This window comes from Panthera onca, chromosome A2, assembly GCF_046562875.1.
Source record: "Panthera onca isolate mPanOnc1 chromosome A2, mPanOnc1 haplotype 2, whole genome shotgun sequence".
NCBI lineage: Eukaryota > Metazoa > Chordata > Mammalia > Carnivora > Felidae > Panthera > Panthera onca.
In genome coordinates, this window is record NC_138340.1 from 8,381,506 (window position 1) to 8,387,678 (window position 6,173).

The 6,173-nt window shown below is 53.8% G+C and overlaps 1 protein-coding gene across 5 annotated transcripts in view; it reads left to right on the top strand.

Annotated features, from left to right (window-relative positions):
• SMARCA4 (SWI/SNF related BAF chromatin remodeling complex subunit ATPase 4) overlaps window positions 1-6,173 on the top strand; it is an 89,895-nt gene that overhangs the window by 79,333 nt on the left and 4,389 nt on the right. The gene's annotated exons all lie outside the window — the stretch shown is intronic.

Here is a 6,173-nt window from a genome sequence, read left to right on the forward strand (position 1 = left end):
GTCTCTTAAAAATGAATAGGTGTTAAAAAGAAAAAATTAAAAACATGAGATACAGGTTTCATCAAACTATATTAAGAGACGTGTGCCCCCAGGTATGTCGTTGGCTCATTTGAAACTGTGGGCTCATCAGACACTTAATCAGCATCATAACCTACAGCCAGTCTTGGCCTTGGCACGTGCACCCTGAAATAAAGCTTCCCCCGGTTCTGGCTACTGGGAGAGCGTGGAGGGCACAGGACCGATGGCCTGTAGACCATTGTTCTCAGTGGACTCGTTGCTGAACATCATTTCCTTTCGTTGGTGCTGGAATCAGAATCACTTGTGTGCCACGCGGCCCTAAGACCCAACTCTCAGGTTACCCTTTCGGGGGGTACATGCGGCAAGTGGAGGCTCTTCATAAACTTTTGTAGTGTGGCAACAGACTGAACCTAGAAAGCGACTCGACTGATCAAGTAAATGAATACGTTCAAATCATTCCACTTTCAAATTTTGTTTATGGAATACCTTTTTTTCCCTTAATGTTTATTTATTTATTTTGAAAGAGAGATCGAATTCCATGCAGGCTTCTCCACCCCACGCAGGCTCGACACAGAGCCCAATATGGGGCTCAGTCTGAAGAACCATGAGATACGACCTGAGCCAAAACCAAAAGTCAGACGTTTAACCGACTGAGTCACCCAGGCGTCCCTGTGGAATACCTTCTGAATTGTCTACAATTCAGAATACCCATGAATTGTCAACAGCTAAATCAGTTCTGATTTTTTTTTTTAATTAAAAAAAAAACTTTTTAAGGTGTATATATTGTGAGAGAAAGAACACTCACGAGCTGGGAAGGGGCAGAGAGAGAGAGAATCCCAAGCAGTCCCCGAGCTGTCTGTGCAGAGCCCAACGTGGGGCTTGAACTCATGAACTGGGAGACCATGGCCTGAGCCAGAAGCAAGAGTCAGACGCTCAAACAACAGTCACCCAGATGCCCCTGCAGCTAAATCAGTTTTGAAACACCTGAGCTCCTCTTATCCAGGACCTTGTAGGCTCGGTTAATTGATGGAGGGTCCAAAGAGAACATGGTCCCGGGGCTTAAAGGTGTCACAGGAAAATGGTCTGAACTCGACTCTGGGAAGGCAGGCAGGGCTGAGGGACAGAGAGGGAGTACTTCCTGGCAGATCAGGACCACTTCTGTACTGGACTAGAAGGATCTACCTTGGGTACCACCTTTGGTTGATTGCTTGTGAAGTCTGGCCCACCAGCTGTATGTGTATCACCTGTGAATTAGGAATGCTATTTTTAGATGATTTGGAAAATTTCAAAAAAGAATATTATTCCATGACATACAATTCTATGAAATTCAAATTTCATCGTTCATAACAGAAGTGGTGGTGGAACACAGCCAAAGCTCACTTTTCTGCGTGTTGTCTGTGGCCACTTTTGTGCAACAGTGGCAGGAACTGAGTAGTTGTGACAGAGACGGCATGGCCCACAAAACCTAAAAGATTTATACCCAGTGGGTGGGTTGCAGAAAAAGTTTGCTGACCCATGATTTTGAGCAGCGTATGGGAAAGGGTGGGAGAAGTCCCTGACTTAGTCCTGGGGGGGCGTGTGCCCAAGCCCTGCCTGCCACCAGCTCTCACAGCCTCTCTGGTGTTTCATTCTGTTAGGGATATGGATGGATGATGTCTTTGATGCAGAGAGGTCGCGGTTCTATCCTTTTGGGGGGCAGTGGGGTTCCCGGTAGTTGCTGCCAGTCTTTTCCGGAACAGGGCGGTGTATAGATGACCGTGTTGGGGTGACGAAACACTCTTATTCCGAGCTGACCTTCGTCATAGCCGAGTTTGAACCCTGCTCCTCGGCCCTGAGGCTTTCACCCCAGTCTGTTTCTTTCATTCGGCTAACATTGAGTTCCTGCTGTGTACCAGGCTTCGTTCCAGGTGCCAGAGATAGAGCAGCAAATAAAACGGCGAGGTCACTGCCCTCATGGCCCGTGTTCTAGTTCAGCGAGGACACAGACACACAGGATCTGGTAGGGTGGAATGACCACTGCTCCGGGTGACTGGCTTCATCTCTAATTCTGTAAAAGGGTTGAATTGTCCGGCGCGCCTGGGCGGCTCAGTCGGTTAAGCGTCTGACTCTTGGTTCGGCTCGGGTCATGATCTTGCAGTTCTGAGTTCGAGCCACACATCGGGCTCTGTGTTGACAGCGCAGAGCCTGCTTGGGATTCTCTCTCTCCCCCTCTCTCTGCCCCTCCCCTGCTCAATCTCTCTGTCTCTCTCAAAATAAATAAACTTTAAAAAAAAAAAGAAGGAAAGAAAGAAAAACATTGAATTGTCAGCGTTTCTAGAAGAAGACGCAATACCTGTGTGACAGGGCAAGAGAAACACCAAGTGCAAAAGGAAGTATTGGTAAGTCGGAATTTGATTGAAAGTTAGGTCCATTCACCAAAAGACACCATCGAGAGAATGAGAAGACACGCCACAGACTGGAAAAGGTGTTTGCGGTGAACCTGTCCAGCAAAGGCCGCTCTGGGGGAGGAGAAAGACATGAACAGGCAGTGCCGGAGAGAGGTTGCCGGTGACCGTTCCGCCCGTGAAAGGGTGCCCGGCCTCACTGCCCGTCAAGGGACCGTGAGTTAAAACCACAGGGAGATACCGGTTCACAGCCGGGTTGTAGAAGAGCCACGCCAAGGAGGGCTGACCGTGAGCGCAGCAGACGGGATGAGAACAGCCCATCTGCTGCTGAAAAAGGCAGCGGGGGGCCCGTCCCCCCACCCGTATCTCCTGAAGCTGAACGCCCCCTACCCTGCTGTCAGGCACTTCCGGCTCCAGGCGTATTCCCCAAAGAAGTGCAAGGCAGACACTCGGACGTGAGTGTCTGCAGCCACCTGCTTCATGATCCCCAGAACCGCCACCGCCCAGGTCCCGGCCAGCAGCACATAGACAGGCGGACCGTGTGGCACGTGCCAGAGGGACAAATCTGACAGCGATGAGGGAGGCGGCCAGAACTGGGAGCTTACCATGCGAGATCCCGTAACAGCAAGTTCAAGAAGAGGTCAAGCCCACCCAGGTCCCAAGGGTCTGGCAGCCTGGCACACCTGAAGATCTGTGCCTCTGTCTTACGTCTCCATCATTCTTTTCCTTTTTTTTTTTTTTAGTTTATTTATTTTGGGAGGGAGAGTGGGGGAGGGGTAGAGAGAGAGAATCCAAGCAGGCTCCGCACTGCCAGCACAGAGCCCCATGCAGGATTCGAACCCACGAACTGCGAGATCATGACCCGAGCTGAAGTCAGAGTCGGATGCTTAAACGACTGAGCCACCCAGGCGCCCCTCCGTCATTCTTTTTTATTACACTATGTGAGGGGACCTGGGTGTGGGTCAGAGAACTGAGGGCTGCAGCTGGGTCTCCCTGGGAGCGGTGGCTTTGATGATTCTGAGGAGGTTGAGAGAAAGACGCTGATGTTAGAGGCCACAGACAGCCCACACTGGAGGGACAAGCTGCCACCAGAAGGACTTTGGGTTTTATGCTCGGGGAGGTAGGCAGCCGTGACTTGTCTACCTCTAATGCAGACGTGAGGAAGGCTCTTGGCCCCAAGCCTGCCGCCGCAGTCATGGTGGCAGGGCAGGGGTCTCCAGAGGACTCCTGAGGATAAAAAATGACATCTCGGGGCTTTGTGGATTTCCAAAAGGTCTTTACTATTCGAGAGAGGGTGGCTTTAAAAGTCCCCCGTCGTCCTGGTGCGCTGTCCCTCTGTCACATGCTCCCAATCCCAGGCCATCCGCACTCAGAGCTCACTGCACCAGAGAAACGTTAGGCAGGGTGGCCAAGCGGACCTTTATCCTCAGTGACGCCATTATTCTAGAGGTTTGTAAGACGGCCCCGTTGCTCGCTGTCCTTTCCTTTCTCCAGCAGTTTCTTAGCCCAGCGGAGGAGAGAGGGTTTTATTACAAAACTTTTTTGCACTGTATTCCAGCGCTAGAGTCCTGCGTCGTGAGCTCCTTCGAGGGCCGCGCGCGTGTCAAGGCTCAGCCACCATCCTGGATGCCACCAGTGAGCACGTGTGGCCGACGGAGCCCAGCCCTCACGCCCCGTGCGGCACAGTCTCCACACCCAGTAGCACGCTGCAGAGTGAATCTTGCGGGTCAATTGGCGTCTCTAAAAAGTGAAATGGAGAAAATCTCAGTCTGTCTCACTGAGGAAGGGAGTCCCTTGTGCGAGAGAAACGCCGTTAGTGTGTCTGACCGTTCTGTCAGCATGAGGAGGAGGAGCTCTTAGGAGGTTACGGGGGAGATCGCGGGATGCGTGCAGGTTGGTGGGCGGTGGGCTGCGGCTCAGGTCTGCCTGGCCCAAGGAGAGCGCCCGGGGCCTCCTGATACCTCCTGGCGTTTTTGGAGTTGATGCGAACAAGCTCCCGTTCTCTGTGGCCAAACCACCCCCGGCCATTTCCAGGAGAGGGGAAGCCTGCGACTCCAGGCAGGGGCCCACGGCCTGGGAACGACGGCCCGCGGGTGGCTTGCCCTCCCCTATCTGTGACCCGCTGGACCCAGTATGGGGCAGGACGTGGCTAAACGCTCAGCCCGGAAGGAAGGGGGAGGCTGGCACTCGCTGAGCGCAGGCATCCCCGCTTGGCACAACCTGAAGGACGGGCTGGAAGGCGGAGGCCCGAGGCGGGCTGCGTCTGGGCACGGCTTGCCGAACCTCCCACCTCCACATGCTCGTTGCAGCAGTTGGAATAACAGTTTAGGGAGAACGTGTATGTCAAGTGCCCGGCCCAGAGCAAGGACCAAATGTCCGGTGTCTAGAGTACAAAAGGTGCAGGGACTGGATTCCAGCTCCTGTCTGTCGGGCCTGCACCTCGGGAGACCTCAGCCGCGGGAGGCGGGCCAGGGCACTCATGAGGCACAGGAACCCCAAATGGGCAAAAAGCTTCCAGAATCCCGGCCTCAGGGAGGCTGTCTTGGCAAAGCTGCTGCTTTTCTTTTTTTTTTAACGTTAGATTTATTTTTGAGCGAGAGAGCCAGAGTGTGGGTGGGGGAGGGGCAGAGAGAAGGAGACACAGAGTCTGAAGCAGGCTTCAGGTTCTGAGTTGTCAGCACAGAGCCCGACGCGGGGCTCGAACTCACAGACCGCGAGATCATGACCTGAGCTGAAGTCGGACGTCCAACCAACTGAGTCCCCCAGGCACCCCAAACAAAGCCACTGCTCAACACAGTTGTGATGTTGGGAGCATCCAGCAGCAAAACTCAAAACGCAATCGTGCTGGTACTACTGACTTCCAGAATAGTAAACAAAAAGGAGAACGGGGTGCGTTCAGTATGTGCAGACAGCAGGCTGGAGAGGGTGGGCTGCTCTGTCCTTCTAGAACTCTCTTGAAAAGAAGAGAGGAAGTGCTCATGAGGAGGCCACAGTTGCCAGGAGCCAAAGGGCCTCAGCCTGCCGGCAGCACTGAGACCCGGTCGTCCATCTCACAGAGGTGACTTTGAAAAAGCCAAGTTGCTAAGCAGTTGGAAAGGAGCCCAGGCCAGGGGCCAGACGCTTGGGCTGTGGGACCCAGATGAAACCACAGCCAGCGTGTGTGGGGTCCTAGGTGATGAGAGAGGACCTGCAGAGCAGGGCCTCGACCAGGTCACCGGCTCCCTGGGTCCCACGAGGCAGGGTCCCTGTCCTCCAGGGCTGACAGAGCAGAAGGGGAGACTGAGCTCCTGAGAGTTGACTTCTCCCATCTGCCAGTCCTTGACGTGCCTGCTCCCTCCCTCCTCAGGCAGGCCCCAGGAGTGCTGTCCCTCCGAGCTCCTGTCCCCAGACAGAGCCAGGCGTGGGCATGGCACAGCCTGGTGGCCGAGTGCATGGCTCCCCCAAAGGCGAGGCCCAGGAGACCAGTGTGAGACCCCACCACGCCTCAGGGCCGCTCGGGACACGGCTTTCCTCTGCTCCCCTGTGGAAAACCAGCACTTTCCCAATAGCAAGCACCAGTAAACTGCTTTTGTCTTCTGTTAGCGTCTTTCCAGGGGGCATCTTTCTCTTCCACGGGTTTTTGCTAAATTCTCTGAAGTTCATTGCAACATAAGCAGATTTTTATATCATACATAATTATAATTGTGATTCTGCCTCTTTCGAGTGCCAAGGCTTTTACGGTATTTGGCGACATTCCCTCCAGGGGCAGGGAGGATTGGGGTGAGGGCAGAG